Below are 26647 nucleotides of genomic sequence, written 5' to 3'. Positions count from 1 at the left end.
GGTCCACCCTCCGTCAAGGATGAGCCCCAGATATTTGATTTGGGAGCTCATCCTGACCCTCCCCTCTCCGATCTGTAGGGTAGCCCCCGGTGGGGGTCCCTTACGTCCGGTCCCGCGGAAGAGGAGGGCTTCGGTCTTGTCAATTCTGACCCGAAGCCCCAAACTCTTTATGCGGCTGATCACGAGGTCGAGTCCGACCTCGGCCAGCCGCGCCGCCTCCTTGTAGTCTCGTCCCCGAGAGTAAACGAGGGTGTCATCCGCGTAGCAGATGACACCCATCCCGGGGAGGAGACGGCCTCGCAGGACCCAGTCGTAACCAATGTCCCACAAGATCGGGCCCAGCACCGATCCTTGCGGGACACCACAGCCGACTCGCCGCCACTCCACGGACCCCGATCGATTCTCGAGGCCTACTTTCCGATCGGAGAGGTACGCCTCCAACAGCCTCCCTAGATACGGGGGCACTCCGAAGAATTTCAGTGCCTCCCGTATCACTGCGTGCGGGAGGCTGTTGAAGGCGTTCGCGATGTCCAACGACACCGCGACCACCACCTCCCTCCCTTGTTCCGCCTCACCCGTCACCGCCCGCAGGCGTTTGAGGGCGTCGATGGTCGACCGGCGCGCTCGAAACCCGAATTGGGATTCCGAGAGTCCGGGTCCCGAGCCCTCCTCCAGGTGCTGAACAAGCCGGGAAGCCACTATTCTCTCCAAGAGTTTCCCAGCTTCGTTCAGCAACACCACCGGTCGCACCGACGAAGCCGAGTCCGGGGTCCGCCCTGCCTTAGGAAGTAGGCAGAGCCGACCCTCCTTCCAGGCCCCCTGGAACTGACCAGACCGCAGGCAGCGGTCAAAAAGTTCCCGGAGGCTGTTGCCGAGGTGCCCGAGAGCGATCGCAAGTACTCTCCCGTGCACCCCGTCTGGACCCGGCGCCCTCTTCTTACTCCGAAGGCGGGACAACGCCGCCTCCATTTCAGCCTCTGTGACGGGTGGGGGAACACCCTCCTCCTCGTCCGGCGTCTGCCGAGCCATCCTGGGGGGCACGAAGCCCTCGGGTTCGTCGGGAAAGAGTTCCCCGACGATCCTCCCGAGTTGCTCCGGCTGGAGCGTTTCGCTGATGGGGGCCGAATGGGCGCGGAGCTTGTTTCGCGCCCAAATATATGGTCGGCCCCAGGGGTCTCTCTCCAGACCCCCAACTAGCTCCAGCCAGGCCTCTTCCTTGGCTCGGCATATGGCCTGCTGCAGGATCTTCCTTTTCTCCACGTAGATCCTGCGCAGCCTGTCGTCCCTGTCCACGTCCTGGGGGCGTCTCCGCCTGCTCCGAGTATATTGCCTCCTGGCCCCGTTGCAGGCGGCCCGGAGACCGGCTATCTCGGCCGACCACCAGTAGAGCGCCCGCCGCAGGGGTGGACGCTTCGCGAGTGGCATGGCCGCTCTGCTGACAGCATTAAATACGTCGCAGAGCCGGTTAGCCGCCTCATCCACCCCAAACTCCATAAGCGGCGGAAGACTCCAGCGGCCGATGATTGCGGCCTCCTCAGCCAGTTCCCGGTTGAGCTTGGAGAGAGCCCAACGCGGAAACTGACTACGCCCAATGGACGACGTTGATGACGACAACAACGCCGGACGTACGGGAGCTGGAGACACCTCGAACCTTATATATCGATGGTCCGAGAGAGTCTCCATCTCCGTCTCCACCCTCCACCCCTCCACTCTGCGTGCGATGGCTGGCGTGGCGAACGTGACGTCAACCACGGAACCTCCCGACCAACGCACGCACGTCTGGACTGCCCCAACATTGAGCAGGGACAGTCCGGCAGCAAGAGCCCACTCCTCCACCTCCCTCCCTTTTGGGTTCGTAACCGGGTTACCCCAAGCCGTGGACTTGGCGTTGAGGTCGCCGGCTACGAACACATGAAGTGGAGCTAGCTGCCCCACCAGTGGCCCCAGAACGTCGAGAAACCGTTCCAGAGCCGCCAGGTCACGGTTCGGGGAGAAGTAGACTCCGACGAAAGCCACCCCTCCCCGAACCGCCGCCACATACCCGTGGCCCCTCGCCTTGATGACGAGTGGGGGTCCGGCTCCAGGCCTCACCACGATCGCCACCAAACCCTCGGTGTCTCCCGCCCATTGTGGGCAAAGAGGCACGGCATATGGCTCGGCAACGATTCCGACGTCAACACACCACTCCGCCATGGACTGCAGGAAAAGGTCCTGGGCCCCAGCGGAGTGGTTGACGTTCGCCTGGAGGACGCTGAGATGCCCGGGCATTATTCAGTCATCTCAGCATCTGCCGACACCACGCGGTTCCCCCCTTGGGATATTTGCGGGGGGAACTTCCCACGAGTTGATGGGGGCTTACACGCTATGCCCCCCATCACGTGGCCCGCTGGCCTACCAGCGTCCGCGCACACCGCGCAACGAGCGGCGGCCGAGCACCTGGCGGCTTTGTGGCCAGCCTGACCACAGCGATAGCACAGTGTGCTGCGATCAGTGCCAGCTGGGCACGTGGCACCAACGTGCCCTAGTCCCAGGCAGCGGAAACAGTGCCTAGGACGTGCCTGCAGGAGGTGGATGACTCCCCTGCTCCACCCCACCGCTATGCTCCCGGCCTGCAGCAGTTTTTTCCCTGCCACCGCCGGGAGCTCAATGTGGGCTGTCCCCGAGCCTATTTGTCCTACGCGGATATTTCTCACGTGGACTTGCCCCGGGGAACAGCCCCCCTCCTTCGCCACCACGGTAGCCAGGCGCTCCGCAGTGACAGCGTCGCTCAGGCCTGAGATTCTTATCTCCGCCGTCTTCTCAGGCCTGAGCACCTCCGCCTCCTCAGCCAAGGCCTCCTTTAACCGAGCGGCGAGGGCATCGGCTTTCTCACCGCTCGTGGAGCCGGGCACTTCGATGAGGCGCGCCCCGGTCGCCGATTGGCGGATCCGGAGCGGGCCGATTCCCATCTCCTCGAGGTCGATACTGCTCTCGGCCTTGAGCAATATCGACCCGTACGTGGCCCCCCTGGCTGCTGCCTCCGGCCGTAACTTTACTATTACGGCCGCTGAGCGGGGGAGCGCCAGCTTGGGCTTTGGGGCCTCCTTCTTGACGGGCGGCGTTGACGCCGCCGTTTTCTTGCTCGCTGGGTTATTTGCCAGCGGAGCTGAATCCGTCCGTTTTTTCGCCGCCGTTTTGCGACGGACGACTTCCGTCCAGCTAGTCGACGGTTCCTCCTGGGGTTTCGCCCCCTCTCCCTCCTTCCCTTGAGGAGCAGCATCCTTTGAGGAGGAGGGACCGTACGCGGTCCATTCCACCTCCTTAACCGTTCCCTTCCCCTTACCCTTTCCCTTCCCCTTTCCTTTTCTCAATGCTTTGGGGAGGGTGGGGAGTTCCTCCGAGTTTAATTGCGCACCCGCTCTTGCGCTAGAGGCCGCCGTCATTCTGTCATTGTCCACACCGGAGGCCCTCGTGGCTCGCGCCAGCGGTCTGCTGTCCCCAGTCCTTGCGGGGCCGCAAGGAGGGGCAGCCGGGAGCTGAAGAGCCGCCATGCGATCGTCCACAATGTTGCCGACCATAACAGCTATGTCCTGCATTAAGTCGGCAGGCTCCTTTGCACTCGTGGATTCAGCCACCTTTTTGCGGCTGTCCTCGAACTCCCGTCTGTAAGCCCGCACCTCCTCACGGCTCAGTTCCAGCTCCCGAGTGAGCCGACAGATGTCCGCCTTCAGTCTTCGGACTTCGTCCGTCTCGTTGCGGACCACTAGGGACTCCAGCATGTCCCTAATGGCGCCGGCGGCCCTTCTAATTTTGGCGGCATAACCCCCCTTCAGGTTGACCGACTTCCCAGTCAGGCCGAGGATTAAATTGAGGTTGGCCACAGAAGCCACCCTCAGCTCCTCAGCCCCCCGGTTCTCGATATCGTCCAACTCGATAGGGGTCTCCTCCATGTGACCCCCCACCACCTTCTCCTTCCTGTATACTCTCTTGAGAAGGGACGTCTCGAACTCGTTCTCTCGGTCTTTCTCCACACGCTCTCTCAGAGCTGCTCTGGCGCCCGTAAGTGTGGGTGCCTTGCCCCTCTTGGCCGCTGGCCGGGACCTAGCCCCCACGCTCGCTCCCATCTCTATCTCCGTGCCGGAGTTTTCTGAGCCTCCCGAGTAAAGGCGCTTTCGCCCCAGCTCCGACTCAGACAACGAGGTGATGGAGATGTCCTCCAAGACCTCGATATCTCCTTGCGACTGGCCCTGAGAAGGGCCTTTGGGTTGGCCCTGAGAAGGGCCGTTGGGTTGGCCCTGAGAAGGGCCGTTGGGTTGGCCCTGAGAAGGCCCGTTGGGTTGGCCCTGAGAAGGGCCGTTGGGTTGGCCCTGAGAAGGGCCCTTGGTAGCTCCACCTCTGCTCTCGCGTAGAGGAAGCATCGTTTCACAATCGTAGTCACACGGACAGAACAAACCACAGCCAAGTACAGCTTACAGCGTTCAGTCACCTGCCTGCCACCTGCGTTACCGGGGTCAGGACAGGGTCCAGGGGAGACGACGAGGACGTAGCTATAAACACTTGGGGACTCCCCCACCTACATGCTACCATAGACAATAGAGTATATTTCTTCTTCTCCTTCTTCATCTGTACCACTCAAATGCTAGTTTCTAGATTTTTTACCCTTAGTGTTTTTCTAATAAAAATTTTAAAATTATGCTTAGCCGTCAGTCAATATGAGTAGAAAACTTGTTGATTTCACAACAGTTATCACACAAACAAACTGTTATGTTCTTGAGGAAATTGAGGAAAAAAGTTCTCTAAACCTAAACCTAATAATTGCCTGTTGTGCCAGCAACCTTGGTTTCGATCACTACTCATAGCTAATGTTTCTATAGGACATGGTCGTATATATATTTGCTGTGGTCTGAAGGTTTAGATTTTTTTGTAATTATTTTGTTATATGTAATACAGTATTCCATCCCACTGAGAATTGATTTCAGCCATAGGGTATGCAGCGCTGATTTTCAAATATTTTACAGCATCTACTGTCAAGTATAGTAACAGTTAGATTAGATTTTTGTAATTATATAATAAATCTTTGTACTAAGTTATCTCTGTAGAGGACGTACTCTATAATTGTTTCTGATGGCATTAGATACACGATCGCATCTATATCCATTCGATTTGTTGTTAAGTGTTCTTAACTGAGCTTAAACTGGAGTTTACGCAGCCGGTAATTTTTGTTAACATTTTATTGCGAGATTAAACCAAAGTTAACAAAAGTAGCACAGAAGTAAAATTCATTCCACTAGCGACGCTGTTATTTTGTACGTTCTCAAAAATTACAAATTTACGATCTAATTAATTTTAGGCCTTGGACTTTTAAATTCACCACTCTGCCTCGTTGTAGGTTGGCGGATATATTTCCTGCTATGAGTAACGATCGCTTCAGGTTCAGGTATATATGATAACAAGCTGGGACCGGCAGCTTAACATGTCAATAATAATAAAAATTGTATTTTTACTATTAACTTTTGACAGAACAAAGTTTGTCCGGGCAGCTAGTATCAAAGAAATTGTAGTAATTATGATTATTTTGTGAACATTGTTTATTCTACTGTCTTTAAATATTGTGAAGATATTACTGTAATAGCCATTTTTTTTAACATCGTCCTCCTACTCGAAAATATATGCCCACTAGAATATGTCAATTTATTGTACGTAAATGGTTCTTGGTCATATGACAATCTCTTATAATTAGGATTGACCTGCAAGCATGATAATAATTAATCAACAAACATCTTCAATTAATTAATTTGTCTTTTTATGTGCTGTGTAAATAATACACATCTAAAATACATTCGTTCTTACATAAAAAAAAAACATATTTCACTTGTTAAATATAAAATAATATACACATTTTTGATAATTTTTCAAATGTCTTTAATGATTTAATATTTTTGCCATTAGGCTTCGAAAGTAAAAAAATAATATAAAACCTATCAACCTATCAAACCTCAAAAAAAAAAGAAACAACAACCAATTTTTTTATTCCATTTGAAAAAAGGAAATATTGATTATTCATCGATAAATAAATATGAAACGAAATTACAAATGGCGGGTGCAAAATTCATGTTCAATTAAGCGAAACTGCCTCTGGTGCACCACATCACTCTATTGTGTTGCGACAATAAAAAAAAATTGTCATAACGCGGGCCATTAAAAATTCCATCATGGCGTATTGCTTGCGGCTGAGTGCTTGAATGGTTCAACCAAGGTCATACAAAGGCTGTATTCACAGCTTTTCAAAAGAAAGTGAACATATTATTCGGAAATTAAAACGATCAATCTGTTCACTGGGTATCGAGGTACTTTGAAGCTTAAAATTTTATGATAAGGTCCAAATTTGATTACCAAGGATGTTACTTTAAAACTTATAGCAAGAATAGACAGCATAAACATCGTTTGACGGTGCTGGTATATGTGAGGACTTTTTAAACGTACACCAAGCTTTTGGGTGTTATTTTCGGTAGCAATTTAGAAATAATCAAAAACTGACTTCGTGAAAGGATACATTTAACTTTTATATAGGAAAAATGCCATGTGGCAAATTTTCAGAGAAGTTATAATAACTTAATTGTAAAATGAACGAAGTTAGAAATAGAAAAGCAACAGACAAAAAAATGATGATTTGGGATTGATTATTTCGCTAACTAAATGTTCAATTTTTTGTTGTTATTTATAGTATGTACTCTGCTCCTACAAAATCTGGTTTATTTTAATATTTCTTCATAAGTTGCCTCTCCAGAATAAATTTAAATTGTATATTTGAATTTAAATTCTTAGATCTTAAAATTAGCGTGTTCAAATAAAATCTGATGCTGCTCATATTTGTATGAGTTACAAAACTTTATGCTTAATTGCAGAGACACCTCTCTGCCATTTTGTTTGCCTCTTAATTTTTTTAAATCTCCAACTTCTCTGACGAGATTGCTAAAAACTCACATTTACAATAAGACAAATTACGCAACTGGGTTGAATTTATGTTTGCAATTTATCACGGCTTGTGCTATTAAAGGCAACTTACAAAATTAGCTTAATTTTTTTGTATTATTATTTTAGCGCAAAGAGAGTAAATTAATAATAACAGTAAGCCTTTCTAGTATTATTTCGTCATCCTTACTTAAAATATATGATTATTAGGCACAGTTTTAATTATCGCATCGTCATAAGCGTTTGCATTTATAGAAAAAAAATCTATCACGTAATTTACTATATCATTTTATAAAAATACCGACTGTTAGTACCGTAATAATAATAATAATAATAATAAGCAATTTATACAAATATATGTATGATTTTATATCTACGATTACGAATACCCCCCCCCCCCCCCTTCTCTTCAGCCTATCGCAGTCTACTGTTGCATCTCTCCAAGCTTGTGCTAAGTATCCCGGTTTTCCCCAATCCTCATCCAGCCTCCGCCGGCAATCTTACGTAGATAGATCTAACATCACCCACTTATTCCTTGACCTTACTCCGTGCTTATCCGACGTTTCTAATTTACACCAATTTTCTTTCTATTATAAAATTTTATAATAACATTATAAAATTGAAATATGTATATATGAAGTAGGTATTTACCAGTCAGACTTTTAAAGCAAAAGTTTAAAGTTGCTTATCAATCACATGTAAGCAATATTTTCCAAAGGACACTCACTGTACACAAATTAAGTATACGTCTATACTTTATTGCCACTACTATCTTTTTCATGCAATCGGTTATAAAGTCACATACAAGTCTTAATATTTACATAGGAAGTATCATCATTACAGCCTATACAGTCCACTGCTGGACATAGGCCTCCACAAGTTTACGCCAAAAATGACGTGAACTCATGTGTTTTGCCCATAGTCACCACGCTGGGCAGGCGGGTTGGTGACCGCAGTACTGGCTTTGTCGCACCGAAGACGCTGCTGCCCGTTTTCGGCCTGTGTATTTCAAAGCCAGCAGTTGGATGGTTATCCCGCCATCGGTCGGCTTCTTAAGTTCCAAGGTGGTTGTGGAACCTTGTTATCCCTTAGTCGCCTCTTACGACACCCACGGGAAGAGAGGGGGTGGCTAAATTCTTTAGTGCCGTAGCCACACAGCACATAGGAAGTAACTTGATTTATATTCTAATATTAAACTCCGTGTTGCGTAATGACAAAAGTTAGAAAGCGAAATACATCAGATAAAATTTTGAACAGAATTCTCATTACAATGATAACGCTGAAGTACAAATTGTACGTATTAATGTACAATATGCATTTATGAGCTTGTTCGGTGCGACAAAGCCATTCCTGCGATCACCAAACTAGCGTGGTGACTATGGGCAAAATACAAGATTTCACGTCAAACTTGGGGAGGCCTATGTCCAGCAGTGGACTGTGATAGGCTGAAGTGATGATGTATTTATGTGATTAAATTTTTTTTTGTTTTGTAATTAAAATTTATAGGAAGATACTTGTAATAAAGTTATTACGATATATTTTTTTATACAATTGTGTTTGTTATCAAACAAACATAAAAAAAACTGACATCGATTTATGCCGACCAGTAAAATTCAGTACGCTACGCTTCAGCCTGTAATATCCCACTACTGGGCATAGGCCTCTTTCCCCATTTAGAAGAAGGATCAGAGTTTAATCCACCACGCTGCTCCAATGCGGGTTGGCGAATATGTTCCCTACTATGAGTAACGATCGCTAACAGGTGTACATGATAACAACCGGGACCGACGGCTTAACGTGCTCTCCGAGGCACGGTGGGGAGACCCACAAGGACTGCACAAACACCCAGACCACGGAAAACACCTGTACGGCCAATACAAATGTTTGTCCGCCGCAAACCGCAACCGCCAGCACAATAGGTAAAATGCAGTACACATTACTAATGATAACTCAAAAACTACTCTTTAGGTCTTGCTCAAATTAGAATAGGACAACAAGGCAATCACCAGCATATAGTCGAATAAAAAAAGAATCATCAAAATCGGCACACTTAGTAAATGGTTTTGAGCGTAAAAGTATTGAGAGCCTCCTCCTTTTTTTAAGTCCTTTAAAATGCAGTTAATAAGGACGAAATATTGTAATGATTAGTGTTCGCATAAACTACGTATTTACGAAACAATAGGACCATATAACATTATTATTATAAAAAATATATTAAAAAATATATTATTATTTCTTTTTTAAACTAAAAAATATGCAAATGTTTCCTTGCTGCTTTTAAGTTTTAGCATCCAGAATCAAAATATGGATTGTATTTTTTAAATCAATTTTTTAATTTCATCACAATTAAGTTAAATCGTCATGACTGATGGAATTGACAGTTCAGCCGTCTCTAATTACGTATCAAGTTATCAATGCGGTTATCCTTAATTAGGTTTGACAGATTAATTGATATCGTCTGGGTTGGTTGCTTAGAGATTGTAAGACAAGTTGTAGTTTGCTTTACATTATAATTGAAACAGCCTTCAAATGCTCATCAACAACTCGAAGGCTCTATAGGGCAGAAGGGTTCGAGGAGAAAAGGTTAGGTAGACAACTGTACTGCCGCTGCCAAGGATTGCTATCTTGTATATTTGATGAACGGGGATTGATAGCTATGTTTGACATCTGAGGTACCTGAATCCCTTTTTTCGTGTTTTATTTTAATATAATAATACTTCAGGTAGGTTAGGAAAAAATATGACTACCCTTTTCTGTAGTTTTCGGATTTTGAGTAGGATATTTATGCCTATATATATATATATATATATATATATATATATATATATATATATATATATATATAAGATTTTGTTTTTAATTTACATTTATTTAGAATTTTTAACGTGATTTACTATGAAGAAACAGAAGAAGTTGAATAAATGGCAAAGTTACAACTTTTGCTTAGACATCGATTATATTATAGAATGTCTTTAGAAACCTCCTCTGCGTTTATGTATGCGTTCGTCATAAATATTAATGTTTGTCGAAATGGTTGTCATTTACGTTAAATGATCCCGCTCTATGAGGCGTATCATGTTTTATAGCCTGCAACCTTTATCATTGAAAATGCTGTTGCTAAAATAACTAATCAAACTGGTAACTTCCGAGATTAAGCTTAGCGAGTTTTAAACAAAACAAAAATGTTCAACATTTTATGTTAGTATAAATTATGCCTGTAATACACTCCTAGAAAAGGCCGATTTAAAAAGTTTTTAAGCGTAGAAGTTACATTTCTCGAGACACGCATAGTTTTGTATGGAACTTTTTTTCACATTAGACAATGATTAATTTTGTACACTTAATAACTAAATTACATTTGCAATTATGTTTTGTGGCACAACTCTACTGGTATTTCTTTTACCGAAGTTTTACTCTGTTTAGCAACATTTTAAATTTATGACTAATTAATAACGCTTTCTATTAATGATACCATTATTATACAATATAGTTTTCGAGACACGCGCATTTTCAAAGTTAATTACTTCGTTTTAGAATGTATAATGGTAAAACAACAAATAAATAACTATTATTTAATTTTTTATATATCAATATATTAAAATCTATAACAAATTCCAGTGATAGTTCCATTGTGTTAAAAATAGCTTTCCAATGAATCCTCAACTATTCTAGTTAATAGGAGGAAATCTGCGTGCATTCGCTAATACAGAATGGTGTACAAAGAGAAATTAACCGCGAGCTTGCGGTATTACTTTCGATTTCATGTTTCTTTGAGTCAAAGGCTCAAAGGAAAGGCACTAAGTAAATCTAGTTAATAAAGCTTTAACCATTTGTCTGTAACTTTCTAAAGAGAAATTATTAATATTGGTATTTTGCTCTGTAGAAACTTTCTATGAGTTATTTTATTATTGTTAATGGGTTGATGGATTGAGTAATTAATTCTGAGTGAAAAGCAAAAATTAAATGGTAATTAATACGTTGAATTATTCAAATACACAAAGAAATACAATTTTCATACACATATATCACATATAAGTCATCCCTCTCGCACCAATTACAGGAAAATTTGCTAGTAATCGTAAATAGTGGAACTGTGTTATCCCTTAGTCGCCTCTTACGACACCCACGGGAAGAGAGGGGGTAGCTATATTCTATAGTACCGTAGCCACACAGTATAAATACACAGGCCGAAGACGGGCAGCAGCGTCTTCGGTGCGACAAAGCCAGCCCTGCGGTCACCAACCCGCCTGCCCAGCGTGGTGACTATGGGCAAAACACATGAGTTCACGCCATTTTTGGCGTAAACTTGTGGAGGCCTATGTCCAGCAGTGGACTGTGATAGGCTGTAATGATGATGATGAATCGAAAATATGGGATAAATTCATCGAAATATCTGTTTGTCTATTTCAAAGCCAGCAGTTGGATGGTTATTCCGCCATCGGTCGGCATTTTAGATTCCAAGTTAGTAGTGGAACTGTGTTATTCATTAGTTGCCTCTTACGACACCCACGGGAAGAGGGGGTAGCTATATTCTTTGATGCCGTAATCACACAGCATAATAGTGTTATAATCTGGACAAATTACCAATGAAAAGATGACAAATTACCAATGATCATTGAAAATATTTGATTAAGTTGTTGACAATAATAAAATGACATAATGTTGACATGATGATGAGTTGGTGCAGTCATCACAGCTAGTGGCTATTATACCAGCGAACTTAGATTCGTTCTTGCCTGAAAAATATTTATATAAGGATACCTATGTATGTTTATAGTTGTTGGCATGTGTTATAGTTGTTGGTACGACTACCGGCCACATGGTACTCAATCATCAACTATTCATTATGAATGCAACGGACAGTCCTCTTTGTAGGAGATGTCTGGCTACTGAAGAAACAGCCACCCCCGTGATCCTGGAATGCGAAGGAGTAGCCACACACCGAGATACCATCTTTAGGAAAATAAGGACGATCTGAGAAGCCTGTGAACGCCCCAGGAGGCTTCTGAGCTTCTGGAAGGAGCTGGGCTGGCTGAACTAGTCAGCCCTCTTTTCACGCATAACGGACTAGCGGAAAATCGAGTTCACAACTACTACTACTATTACTACTCCCAATGTATGTTTGTCTTGGTAGGGTATTTATGTTGTATGTTTCCGGACTACTACGAATTGAAAATGAAATATTATTGCAGCCAAATTTTCAACAGTCTATTCAAGAGTTCAGTCTAGTTCATTAAGTCTAGTCAACGGAGAAAGATGTTCTCTGTTAGAATGGAATTTATCTCCACTGAGTAAAATGGTTGGCATTTTACTAATGGAGTATGTATTTAGGATGGTTGTTTTGGAGCACATGTAAGTAGTAAAATGATATGACTGCGAAAGTTTGTCCCTGACACCTGTGAGGTGTAGAAACTTTTTAAACATTTTACTTTTCAGCCATGACCATGTTGAAAATAATACCTTTTTTATTGCAGAAAAAAAAACTTATAAGATTAGCGAGACACCCTCGCCGTATTATGTTGCGTCTCAGATTGAATTTCCTCAAGCGTCTGATGTAAAACATACCAGATAATCTTGACTCCAATTTCAAAGGAAACACCACAATATTCAATCCGTATACTAATATTGTAAATGCGATTTTACATTTTCTGTTTTTAAAACACCAACAATTTTAATGTATGAAAATAGAATAATTTAGAATAAGGGAAAGCTGACTCAAGATTTATTAAGTTTTTTGATTCGTTTCTCAATAAATAGAAATTGCTTATTGCAGTTTGTTTTTTGGTGCAAGGAATATGATTTAAGCAAGCGAGACCCATTTAGGTAACCCACATATGTTGCAACCTCTCAAACCTGCCGTTTCTAATCGTAATACAGTGCAAAAAAAATGTCAAATAAAAGCATATTTTAGGTGCGGGATAAATTTACAACTAGACTTAATGCTTCTATTATACTGAATATTAAAGACAGCTTAGAACTCGCATGTTCCTTAGTTGGCTTAATTTAATGCCTCTAGTTTGTATCCACTTGTATTTAGTTAATGAACACCTTTATCGTTTACCTTTTATTGATTCTTGTCACTTTATTATTAATAAGACACACTTTAAAATCATATAGGTACATATATACAACATAACTTCACAAACCAAGCATTGTGCTTTTTCACCGTAGCAGGTAGTAACTGAAAATCAGTGAATCTTTCCTAGGATTGATCTTTTAGTACTGAGTTACATACTTTTTTGCTATTCTGCAGCACACATGCTATTAAGATATTGGAACGAAGTTCCTTACGGCAGACTTGACATTTGGCCGGGCGACCGAACTGAAAAAAAATTGATACTAAAACCGTAATAAAAATATATAACGGAAGTTACGTAATATCAGTCACACGGCTGTATAATATAACGTTTGCTAAACTAAAATATTACTAGTAAACTTTTTTAAATTATTTATGCAATTTTATATTGTCAACAAGAAGAAATAGAACACATGTTTCTTATTTCACTTAATAGTTTGAATAATAATAATTATTATTATTTTGTTTGATTTTATTTTACGGTATTTGTTATTTTATAAAATACCTACTAAATTTCCTAAATACTTTTATGTACCTACTTAATAAAAACCCATCAACAAAATTAAAAAAAAAATCAAGAACTAGAAAATATATCTATATAAAATTCAACATTATTTTTTTCAAATTGTGTTGCTTCTATACTATCCGAAGGAACTTCGTTTTTTATTTGTCACTTTTTTATTTTTATTTTTACTCTTTTAATTCTGTATGTGGAATTTTGAATTGTTAATAAAGTTTTTATCTATCTATCCATGCATAATCACTGAGAAATGAGAATGGAGAAGAAAAAAGAGAATAAGTCAAGAAATATCCACGCCCACTTCTCTTCTCTCTCTTTTTCTCAATTATCGTATAACACAGCTGTAACACTGTTTTCTTTTTGCGAATTGTGTGTAACACCTATAATTAAGGCAACTCTTATACTTAATATTTTTCTCAAAATTCATTCTTTTTCTATTCTCGTTAGTGTATTTCATGTTGGTGTTAATGTTAAATAAATAAATTAAAAAATAAAACACCGATCGGCATATATATTATCATATTATCAAAGAAAAACGGCGTAAATTAGTACATTCAAGTCAGTTTTATACTAAATATAATAATAATTATGAGTTTTAATAATATCAACAGTAGAATTAAAACATTTTAAAATACTACACAAGCTTAACTATAACATCCCCACGTACAAGTTTCATCAATTACTTCGTTACTCACAAATGCCGTCCATAAACAGTTCATGTTTATGACCCTTCTATAAAACAACCAATATTACTCGAAAGCGTCTTTTCAAATTTCCACCTTATACCAATGTTGTACGATATAATCTCAAGTAAAAGACAGACAAGTGTAAGTCGTTACAATGTAAAATGTAATAACTCGTAAAAGACAAATAGAACAACTCCCAAAGTCGTCACCTTAGCCAAGTTTTTTTTTCTTAAAGTCGACTTATTTACTCAGACGCGTCGTATTTCGCAAACTCAAATATCCCAGCTGCTCTTAACGATTCGTATACATTTAAACGTTTCTTTACCACGTGAACTCTGTTTGATTTTATTTTTGATAAACATCCAAGTAAGCTATTATGATTTTTTCAGCTATTTCATGTTAAAAAGGTGCTTTAATTTTTAATGAATAATTTTAATTTTCTATTTTCTTATTCTGTTATTGGTTGTTTATTCATCATCATCATCATCATTAGCCTTAGTCCGTCTATTGCAGACGATTTAGATAGTGTCAGACAGACACTGTCTCGCCTAGGACACTCTTCAGGTAAACGCAGAGTTGCCTAAGCTCTGCGCCACCCTCTCGACCTCACTGGCTAGGCCCACAGGAACGACGAGTCGATACGCGTGGAACCAGTTCGGCTGCAGGAGTCTTTCGCATTTTAGAGCTATGTTACGAATGCTTGACGGAGACCCCATTCCGGGTTTCAAATGAAGTTTTCCTTCTCCAGGAGCCTGATGATTTTGAGTCAGGTTTATCCTGGTTGTTTATCAATAATTATTATTTGTAACAGGTGTAAGATGTAAAGTCAAGTTGCATTTTAATCTAAATTATATTATTATAATAGTTCTACAGCTGACACAGATTACGCAATGACTAAAGGAATTTATTACAACTTGGACGGTATCCTTTAAATACGAAGCTAAAAATTTATTTAATAAATAGCTCATTATAAGCGTTTTTTGAAATAAAATTTTTTTTATTTAACTAAATTGAACAATCAAACAATTTAAAAATTGCTTTTATATGCGCTCAAATGGACAATTTAAAATGAATAGGGTAAAAGCCGGATAGTTGCCTCGGACGGATACATGCCCCGGTTTTTAATACACTATGTTAGGAATATAAGTTGTGTTAGCGCTTTACTACAATAAGTAGTGACCCCCCACAGGCCTTAGTGCGATGTAAGCCATCGGAATAGGCTCACGTGTTTTGTCCGTGTGAGCAAATATTTTCCGCAGCGAAACTTTGACGGGCGTTATACTTATATTGGTAAGAAATTTTTATTGAATATTTTTATTACTGATCGTGGTTTCAGTCAACTTTTTGTTTGTTCGCATGCATTAGAGTTTAAATTACATTGTTTGTTATGTTTTATTGCAAAATAATTTTTATTTATTTTGCAAATGTAAAGGGCAAGTATCCGCATCAAAAAGGATAGTCGCCCTACTTACTTTCGCGGATAGTTGCCCCTAGAGAAACTAAACATTTTTTAACAAGTAAAGACGAATTTCATTTTTTTTGTTGTTTTTTCGAATTTACTGTGACTCTTACTTGTTGTAATTAAAATAAATATCTACTCAACTGTTTTATATATTTATTCTAGATAAGCAAAATGCCTCGTAAATATAAGCGAAAACCAGGCGTGGTGCCACGCAACATCAACTCGACCATACGGAATATCCTCTCGAACCTTAAGAAGACGCTACGAAACAAGTAACCAGCAACTTCTAACTCAAGGTATATTTTCGATTCAAAGGTGTATGCTCTGCAGTATAAATACAAAATTCTATCTACACACCTTCTTAGCTGACGCAATTGTATTTTTTGTCACTTCTAGGAAAATATCCTGTTCTTGGCTTCGAAAATGAAAAAAGACTGGTAGCTCATATATTGAAGCTCGGAGACGCCGGTTTTCCTCCTGACAGAATTGTGATTCGTCAATTAGCTTATCAGTTTGCCGAAAATTTGAAATTAAAGCACAGCTTTAACAATGAGAATAAAATGGTTGTACCGCAATGGCTAAAAAGCTTTCTTGAAAGAAATCCTGAAATAGCTTTGAGACAAGCTGAGGGCTTATCAATTGAAAGAGCGAAGGGTCTCAACAGAACAGAAGTTGCAAATTTTTTCAAACTCTTAATAACTACTTTAACTGAGATAATTTGCTGAATAAGCCAGATAGAATATTTAATATGGATGAAACCGGTGTCCAACTAAATAATAAAATTGGTAAAGTATTAGCTAAGAAAGGCAGTGAAATTGAATCTGATAACACAGATATTATGAAACAGGAAAAATTAAAAACATTAAGGAAGAGAAAATTACAAAATTACAGTTCTGACAGTTCCGACAGTAGTGAAAGTGAAGAAAATATATTCAGTTCAAAAACGCTTAAAGGAAAAGCCACCATAGGACTCCTAATCAAAAGAAACAAGGACGAAAAATCGATAAGAGACACTCAAAAGATATTAAAAGTCAAAAATAATAATTTAATAGTAAATACGAATAAAAAAGTTTCTACTAAAAAAATTGATAATTATTGCGTAGAATGTTATGAGAATTACAATTTAACGAAATCAAAGTCAGATTGGATTCTATGTGATACATGTCAGATGTGGTTGCATGAAACATGCACCACATTCAAGAATTATTGTCAAAGATGTGGAAAGTTGGAAACCTTAGCTGCTGGCAAAAATTAACGTTAACGCCAAAGTTAATTACTAAATTATTATATCTTTAAGATAAATGCTAATATTTCATAATAACGTACATAACTTTAAGTTTGAATAATATTTTTATAATTAAAATCATTAAAAATGAAAACTATTTAATAATGTTATGATTATTATTTCACATTATACTTAATAAAAGATCTCAGTAAATTATAAGGACTGTTAAATAAATAATAAAGACGAATTTAATTGATATAAATTTGTTTCTATCTAAAATAAAAATTTTACCGAGGCTACTATCCCCGCACGAGGCAAGTATCCCTCGAAGCATTTTCCACGCTAGGCTACTATCCGCCATAGTAGGCAACTATCCCTTTTCTGAGAGGTGAAATAAAACAATATTTATTCAAAACCATTGTTAATTATGTACACAAAAATAGGCTATTATAGAAGATAAAAGGCCTATGTTTTGAGATACATACTAAATAATTTTCAGCAAGTTCATATTTTTTAAAAATTAAGCTTTTTCGAAAAGTGGGGCAACTATCCGGCTTTTACCCTACTGCTTTTGGTACATACGCAAAAATAAAGTAAAAAATACACATAATATTTAATACGTATACGAGTAAAACGTAATTTGGGAAATGTTAAATTGTACAAAACTACTCGTCATAACTCGTATGATTGGAAGCGAACACTATAAACGCAAATCTAACAAGCTTTGAAAAACTGCAGATGACACCGCGAAGGTCTTATAGTATGATTAACTAATTTTTAATATAAAAGAATTTCATTTCACGACGAAATTGTTTTTAAAGTTAATTTTAAATTGTACATTAATTTAATAAACGAAAACAAAAAATAAGCAAATTAATAAAATGCAAAAAAACTTGAAGTCAAAATTAATATCGCTTCAGATGATGAAAGCGAGACGGATTTTTTTTTTTTAATTTTAGAAAGTTTTCTCGTAAAATAAAGTTTTGACTTGTTTCATAAAATTCGGATGAATTGTTTCCAAACAACCTTTGGCGTTTCTGACGACGAAAATAATGTAATTTAAAATGGACTTTCGTCCGGAGTTGGACAGTCATTATTTATAATAACATCTGCATATTTCTTTTAATTTTAGAATTGAGAAAAATTTTCATTTTGAACCGTTTGTTTTCCATTTATATTTTTATCGTGTTCGTCGCAACAGGTAAGTTCTGCAATAAAAATATAGTATTTAATTCCTATCGAATTAAAAGACGCACTGAACAGGAGAGGGTGGAGGCATATCATCCGCTTATGATGCTGTTGATATGTACTTCGATCCTCAGACATGAGGGATCTCCCTAGAGTAGACACTCTAAATGAGAGTTCTAGTAAAAAAACACACATTCTTATTATTATTTATTTAATTAAGATACATTAAAGAAGTAACATAAATTACAAAGGTCAGTAAGATAGCAAATAAACTCATTCAAGTTTATTTGAACATAAGTGTCGTTGACTGTGATTAAATATAAAGAAAAAAATTATTTTATACAACACAGCCATCTCGTATTCAAATAATTGCAAATAACACGGTAATTACAAGTGCTCTCGACAACACCTAGCAGAGCACAGAGCAGGCGATTATAGCGTTTCGCGTTTCACCCCTAAAATAAACTTGCAACCTTATCTGGGTATGGGATAACCGCAATTAGGACGACCGCAGACATAGCTGATAAAACTAAACTGTTGTCGCTTACTTCATAATCTCTTGTAATAAACACGTAGTTTTAATATGTGTGTTCTACCTGGCTAGAAGCAAAATGCTTGTATTATATTATTTGTATGTTACGTGAAGACACGAATATGTATAGCGTTTAAGAAAATCATAAGCTAAGCAGTCTCAAATAATTCATATTTATTACTACTAGCTATATCCGTGCGAATAATTCGTACTAAATAAGTATAATAATTATCACTTTACAAAATTACGAATAAGTATTGCTGGCTGTTAATCATGTTGGCGTTATTTCAAAATTAAAGTCGTCATATTCGCATAATTTTTAATTAATAAATTTACAAAATCAAAAGCCATAATATTTTTTTTTAGTGATTGATGCCGGTAGAACAAGCAATTATCTATAAAATGATCTGTAACTTATGTGGAGTAATTGATAAGTTTTTTACTCTGAGATTAAAAGGGACGCAAACATCTTAACCTTAGCCTATTAACATATATGATATTTTTATTTTTTGTTGATTGTTATTTATTGCTATGAATATGGTAAATAATTGCTACATATTATTATATTTTGTCTAATCACTTTAATATTTTTAAACTGTAGCCCTATAAGATTTTAGATAGAAAACCAATCAGCAAACAAAATAGGCAAGTTAGTGGTCATCTTTCAAGCTTTTGACGTTCTTGTTAACAGACTACCAAAAAAGGATGAGGTTCTCTTTAAACTAACTAAATAATTTTTAACTAGGGGGATCAATTTCAATGATTCTTTTTTTAGTAAAAAGGTGGTGCTTATCATGTAGTCCTATTTAAATTTAATCAGCTTTTGACAATTACTTCTAGAGTTATATCTAGAAATGCATATTTACTTTACTATTTTTTCGTTAACCTGCGTTGTAACGCACGCCGCGTTGGCGCAAAGATCACAGCCATGGATTGTACCTGTTGCGCTGGCGGTTGCGGGTTCGATCCCCGCATATGACAAACATTTGTATTGGCCATACAGGTGTTTGCCGTGGTCTGGGTGTTTGTGCAGTCCTTGTGCGTCTCCCCACCGTGCCTCGGAGAGCACGTTAAGCCGTCGGTCACGGTTGTTATCATGTCCACCTGAGAGCGATCCTTACTCATAGTAGGAAATATATCCGCCAACCCGCATTGGAGCGTCGTGGTGGATTAAGTTCTGATCCTTCTCCTACATGGGGAAAAAGGCCTATGAGCAGTAGTGGGATATTTATTACAGGCTGAAGCGTAGCGCTGCGTTGTAATATACCTCATAACTTTTTACTGATTCTATAGATTTTGATGATTTTTATTTTAATCATAAGCTGCTTATATTATGTTCTCGTCAAAATTTGATTGAGAATTGATGACAGCTTTTTGAGTAATCTTTGATAACGCGTATATACTTGACTATATCTTCTTCTATCTACGTTGTATTACTATTGATATAATTGAAGTCGGTTTTATTTCAACAAATTATCTACTTTTTTACTTGTGTATGTTTACTCATCTTAAAGGCAAAATGAAAACTTTTTATTTAGATTTATGTTACATTAGTATTCAACTAAACCATATTTATCAAATTATCGTGAGAATAAAATTCTAGATATTTATCGAAAAACAAGATATTTAAATGAATAATCAACTAGTACTTTATAGTCTTATATGTGTAAACTCCCTTATCGTGTAAGTTGAGGCGAGCAAGTGCAATTATTTAGCGGGAATCAGGTGTCACCTTATTTAAGGGTTTCGTGATTTGTGTATTTGGTTAGTCTAGGTACTAAATATAGGCAATAAAACATTAAGTTAATTACAGGCGATTCTGGCCTATTGACTTTCTCACTGTCAATATTTACACGTACTAAATATACGAGGAATTACCGCACCATTTAGTTGTGTGCCTTCGTTAAACATTTTGTAGACATGACATGACAGTTTATGGTACCTCAAGTTAGGTAAGTAAACGTTTTTTCGAACCGGTATTCAAATGTTTTGAAAATTAATTCTTTGTCTTTAAATTTTTTGTGCGTAGCGTAAGGGGCAGCCAAAACAGTGTGCTGAAGATGATCCCGGAGCGTTTTGACTGCTTCTACCTCCGGCATTGCTGCGATAGACACCTTGCGATACAAATGCCGGAGAGAAAGCTTTAAATATTATTTATTTTTTTAATATTATTTATTATTTTAATATTTTTTATTAATATTTGACATTGTGTTATTGCAATTAGTTGTTTTAGTTTTAATATAATGAAATTATTGTTAAAATTATTTATTTTTATTTAGTATTATTTATTGTTCATATGATTTTATTATTTTATTTTGCAAATTGTCGTGACATTCATTATTTTTTTTAGTTCAATTTGTGTTATGACAATTGTTTAAGATATAAAATTTACCTAGATAGACGAGTATTAGATTTAGAGTTAGCATAAAAATGCTATAACACGTGGTCGATCACTTCAACGCCTGGTTGTTCACATATAAATTGGAAGTTTTAAATTTTCCTCGAAAGTCAATAAATCTCCCTTACTGGAATGTGTGGTTGGCTCATAAAATAACGTTGGTGGCGAAGCCCGTCGGCCGCAGGGTGGGAGCCAATATAAATTCCTATCGTTATTAGGTGTAGAAGAATTAGAGCCACGTTGAGGAATTATATTGTTTATTGAAAATATAGGAGTTATTGATTTTATTATATGACACGGAACGTGCTTAGTTTATAAGACGACGTACCCTAATTTTTATAAATTGTTCGATAAAAGTTATATATACTCGTAATAGAAATACTGTTAATATAAACGGATACCACAAGACGTCTTAGCACAATATTTAACAATTCAATGAAATTATAAAAATTACACTTGTTAGCACAAAGACTTCTAAATCCATAATACAAAAATTAAAATAATTTTTACTAATACAAACCGAACCGAGGACACAAACAGCACAATCCATAGAAAACTGGCTCGATTTGGTGGAGGCTTTTACCTGCAGAGAGGTTCTTACAAAATAATTCTATTTAAAATAGGTATACACTATATCTAGATATGGAGGTAGATACTTTATTATCGTAAAGTATCTCAAATTCTTTACATAAAGCTGTAACTACTAACCATTAAATATTAAACTACAAAACAATCTGGATACTAACGAAATTAATTAACTTGTTAACTTACATTTTCTGGAAGAAATAGAAGGTTTTATATTTTCATTTTTATTTATTTCATACAAACCGATAACGATGTATAACAATAGCATTTGTTATTGACATAGATCAGTTAAACAAGAAAAGATCTTTGTTCAGAAGTGAGATATTTACTAATTATTAAGAATCAATAGCTCAAATTTTTACTTTATCTGTGAAGGAAAAATAAAACAGTATTACCCGAGCTAGTGTTGCATTTACTATACAATATATTTAGTTTTATAATTTAGAAAAAGAACATTTTGACGTTACTTTTCTGGTTACTGTTGGTTTGCGGTGAACGAGTACACAATACGAGAAAATGTAAAGAATTTCACAGGTTTTATAAACTTGTACAATTCTTTACATTTTACCTCACCTACATAAGACGTTCATATAAATGAAATAAATAAAAGACCTGTGTTATGTAACAGTTCATTTTTTTTATATAAGTTTCAACATCCATGGGCTCTTAAGTGCCCATGCCTTTTTTATTTACATTTTAATCTTCAAAGCGTTGAGGCGTATTATTTCAACACTGCATGCTTCAAATTGCGAACTAAAGCTTATTTTCTCCAATTCGATTGTGAGTCCAAAACTGACCGTGAGAGATATATATACCTAAATATATATACATACATATTTATATTAGTAGTAATAGTTCAATTAACATATTAGTGGTTTTAAGATAATTATTATTTTTATAGTACAAAAGTGGTATACAAGCGTACGGACCACGTGATAGTAAGCTGATACCGTAACCTGTGTTGCAAGCGCGTTTTTAACCCTAATTCTTAGTGAGGGTAAAGACCCCCGGAGCTCTGGTTACCTTACTCACCACAGGAACACGACGTATTTTATTAATTTAGCTGTCATCTTCTGTGGGTTGGGGTGTTTCCCCGATGCTTCTCCCAATTTTGGCCAGGATGTGTTGTTCTTCTATGATCTATCTCTGAAATACAAAACGTAGGCATTAATATAAGTTTTTAATTATTGTCTGTCTTCTAATAACAAATTTCATGCATCCAAGTTGTTCGAAGTAAATTATTATTATTTTTTTTTAATTTGTATGATTTTTTTTGTGTTACCCACACATTAGAAAATTCTAAACATTTTTTTATATCATAATATCAAAAAAAAGAAAACTTAATTTCATTTTATTTATTTATTAAGGTTCCGAGTCAGAACAGGCGACTGTGTGTGTTAAAGGCTTAAAAAAAAGTTTTTTAATGTATGTAACATTGGATTTTATAATAATGTCAAGATCTTTTTATAATCTATTTTGTATAAAAACTCTTTTTATACAAAAAGTTTTATTATTATAAGGACATAACTTGAAAAACACAAGACCAAATCCTCCACATGTCGCCTGGCAATGACCTCATAGCAATTTGTTGTAACGAACATGCAACAAGGAAAATATGCCTAGTTATGAAGAATCTGCGAATCGTCGGTCCTCTCGGTAATGCCTTTGATGAAAGGGAATATTGCCGACGAATTTGTAACTGCAATGGGGTCCTATTCTATATACCTTATATCATCTACCTTTAACAAATGATTAGCTATATCTTACGATGGTAAAATAATTAATTGTAGTTTTTTTGAGCAAGTTAATTAGTTAAGTCGGACAAACTATAGTCAAATACTTAGTAGGATTATTCATAAGAGTAATAAAAGATAAGTTTTTCTGACTGTTAAAATAATGATAACTTAAGAAGAAAAAAAAAACTGTGAAAGATAAGAATTGCTAAATCAAAATAATTAAAAAACATAAGTGTAAGGATAACTTTCAACATATTTATTATTTATTTATTTTTAAGTATGAATTCGGATAAAGTAATACATATCTAAGAAACTTTATATGACAATGTTATGCGATAAAATATCGAGTGTTTTAAAAATACTATAATTTAGATGATATTAAGAAAGAATCTAGTGAATTTCACTCGAGTGATATAAAATTACATCCGTGATTATCACAGAAACCGACCACTTAAGTGTTTATTGCGACGATTAGGCGAAAAATGCGTAGTTAAACTGCGGTTATGCGCAAGAGCAATGATGCAATTTATAAAGAGATTTTATAATGGGGAAATTTTTATACCATACCTTGTAATTGGTCACATGTTACGCCTAAGATTTAATGATAAAACAAATATGATATTTGTATTAATGTATTTCTAATACAGATGTACAAAACAGAGTACAGAGTTACAAAGACGATTCATTTCATACAGTTGATTAAATTTGCGGTAAGTATAATACACAAAAAATATCTTAATATGATAAAAAAGTTGTATAAGTTCTGGAAAAATACAATTTATAATTACAACACGAATATTTACAATTGATTAGAATTAGTATGGCCATCGGTAGTTCAAGGGTCAGTTCCATTTTCACAAGTATAATATAGTCATTGTTAAAAAGTACATGACATAGTTGTATGTGCTATAATAATTCATAGTGCCGTTATTTGATGTATAACGAAGTAGCTGTGCACCGCGGTTTCATTCACGCTAATTTGAGAAAAGAGAGGTACTAAAATATATTAGCCCATAGTTTTGCCTCGCGAAATGTAATATCCAACACAAAAATAATTTTTCATTTCTAAACAGTGCCTTAGATATTATGCGCGTTTAAACAAACTTTTCATATTTATAATATTGTATAGCTAGTCTAGCTGTGCCCGCGATTTCATCCGCATGGAATTAAAAAAAGTGGTTCAGTTCGCAAAGTTAAAAAAAATATAAAATAAAAGTAGCCTAAGTTACCTAATCCTTATTACATCAGCTATCTGCCAGTGAAAGTGCCTTCAAAATTGGTCCAGCCGTTTCAGAGATTAGCCGGAGCAAATAGACAGACAGACATATAGACAAAAATTGTAAAAAATGTTATTTTTGTATATTTACCGTGTATACGTCCATATGCATTTAGTAAAAAGCGGTTATTTTAATATAACAAACGGACACGCCAATTTTATTTATTTGTACATATTAAGACTTAAGATTATTCATAAAGGTCTCTCTGAGAACGAAACACTCAAAATCAAAATGAAAATCAAAAATAGCTTTATTTAAATAGGCTCCAAGAGCACTTTCGAATCGTCATTTTACAAATTAAAACTTTAAAAATAAATTATTATTTTTGTAAAAGTGAAGCTACCACCGAATTGGAATGTAGATTTTGCAGAGAAGAATCGGCAAGAAACTCCGCAGTTACTCTTTTGAAAATAATATATAAACTGAACAAATCAACGCAGGTAACATAAATAATAAATTTTTAGTAACTTAATCTACCTACAAGTTATTCAGCTAGCGTCATGATATGCGTGAAGTCCTGATATTTCGCCTCATTACGCCCGAGGCGGAGATTCAGACGTAATTTAAAACGTTCAGGTAGGGTACTCGTATATTGAGTTGTGTTCTCGTCATTTGCTTTCAAACTCGTTTCGCGGTTTTATGATATGGAGACGTGGTATCGCGCATTTGAAATGATTTATTTGTATCGTTTCAACGGTTTTTTTTTTCTATTTCACATGAGACTGTCTTGTATTGTATCGTTTTGACGTGACAACGTCAAATAAATCGATGAACACCGGCTGCATGCACAAAAAGGTATGACTCAGTCTCTCACTCATTGTCCCGTTACGCTCATTGTACGCTTGCGCTGCATCTATCTCTCTTCCACTCGATTGGCCTATGTGTCTTACGAGATGTTTTGTCATGACATTGTCACGTTAAACTATCGTCCGTAAACCAACTTTACAAAAACCAATTTTCTATGTACCTAATATTTTTGTACCTACTTAATTTTCGACTTTTTTGTTAACGAAAGTGAAAAATTCACTAACAGATTGATATGTTATCATTGATTGACATATGCTATGATTTAATGTGACAAATAAGAATAGCCTATAATGTCGTGCCGAAATAGAACGCAAAATGACCAACAACAAATATGGAAATATCTCGTTTCATTCACAACGGTCACTATAAAATTTTTAAACGATATAACTTGCATTATGCCGTATACTGAAGGAGACCATTCGAAGTATGACGATGTCTACGAACATAAGATTACTATCACGAATGAGATTGGTAATCGAAAATCCTTTGATTCACTTTAGGCCGTGGAAGAAGCCCGTTTTCTTAATCAAGTCGATAAGAACGCCTAATAAGCTATGATGTCAGCGATACTCTTATACCGTAGATAAAGCCTTTTCTGATTGATTTTGCTGATTTCAAAATGATAAATTTAAGGAAAGACCGAAAAGAAAATCACAAAATCTAAACCCACTCAAGAGACTTCTTTATCATAGCCGAACCTCTGTACTAGGTCAAATGTCAATCGACGGTGTAAACAAACACCTTTAAGAGATACAGAATTAGAAAGTTCAAAATAAATTAACTAAAGTAGTTCTGATCAAAAATCTTCAACGAAAAAGTTTTGCTTTGAAATTCACTCTCTTAATTTTTTAACTGTACCTCAGTGCACAGCAGGAATTTCTTGCTCAAAATATGGAGCAGCCTGACTGGGGAAGTACCTCGACCTTACAGAAGATCACAGCTAAATAATACTGTTTTCAAGCAGTATTGTGTTCCTGTTGATGAGTAAGGTGACCAGAGCTCCTGGGGGCGATTGGAGATTGGGTTGGCAACGCGCTTACGATGCTTCTGGTGTTGCAGGCGTCTATAAGCTACGGTAATCTCTTACCATCAGGTGAGCCGTACGCTTGTTTGACGAACTAGTGAATAAAAAAAAAATTAAATGAATTGAGAAACTAGTTTTAATTTTGCAGTGGCTTTTTTTCGCAAATTGAAGTTATTTTTG

The 26647-nt window shown here is 37.5% G+C and overlaps 1 long non-coding RNA gene across 1 annotated transcript; it reads right to left on the bottom strand.

Moving 5' to 3' along the window:
- Nucleotides 1-590: 590 nt before the first annotated feature.
- Nucleotides 591-23840, bottom strand: LOC123658479. Its single transcript, XR_006743884.1, has 3 exons — nucleotides 23829-23840; nucleotides 14188-14195; nucleotides 591-678 (listed from the first exon to the last, which is right to left on the bottom strand). It is a non-coding gene; the product is annotated as an uncharacterized LOC123658479 (long non-coding RNA).
- Nucleotides 23841-26647: the final 2807 nt, after the last annotated feature.

The sequence above is a fragment of the Melitaea cinxia genome, chromosome 12, assembly GCF_905220565.1.
Source record: "Melitaea cinxia chromosome 12, ilMelCinx1.1, whole genome shotgun sequence".
NCBI lineage: Eukaryota > Metazoa > Arthropoda > Insecta > Lepidoptera > Nymphalidae > Melitaea > Melitaea cinxia.
Note: the sequence above shows the minus strand (reverse complement) of the source record. Positions and strands in the feature narration are given on the sequence as shown.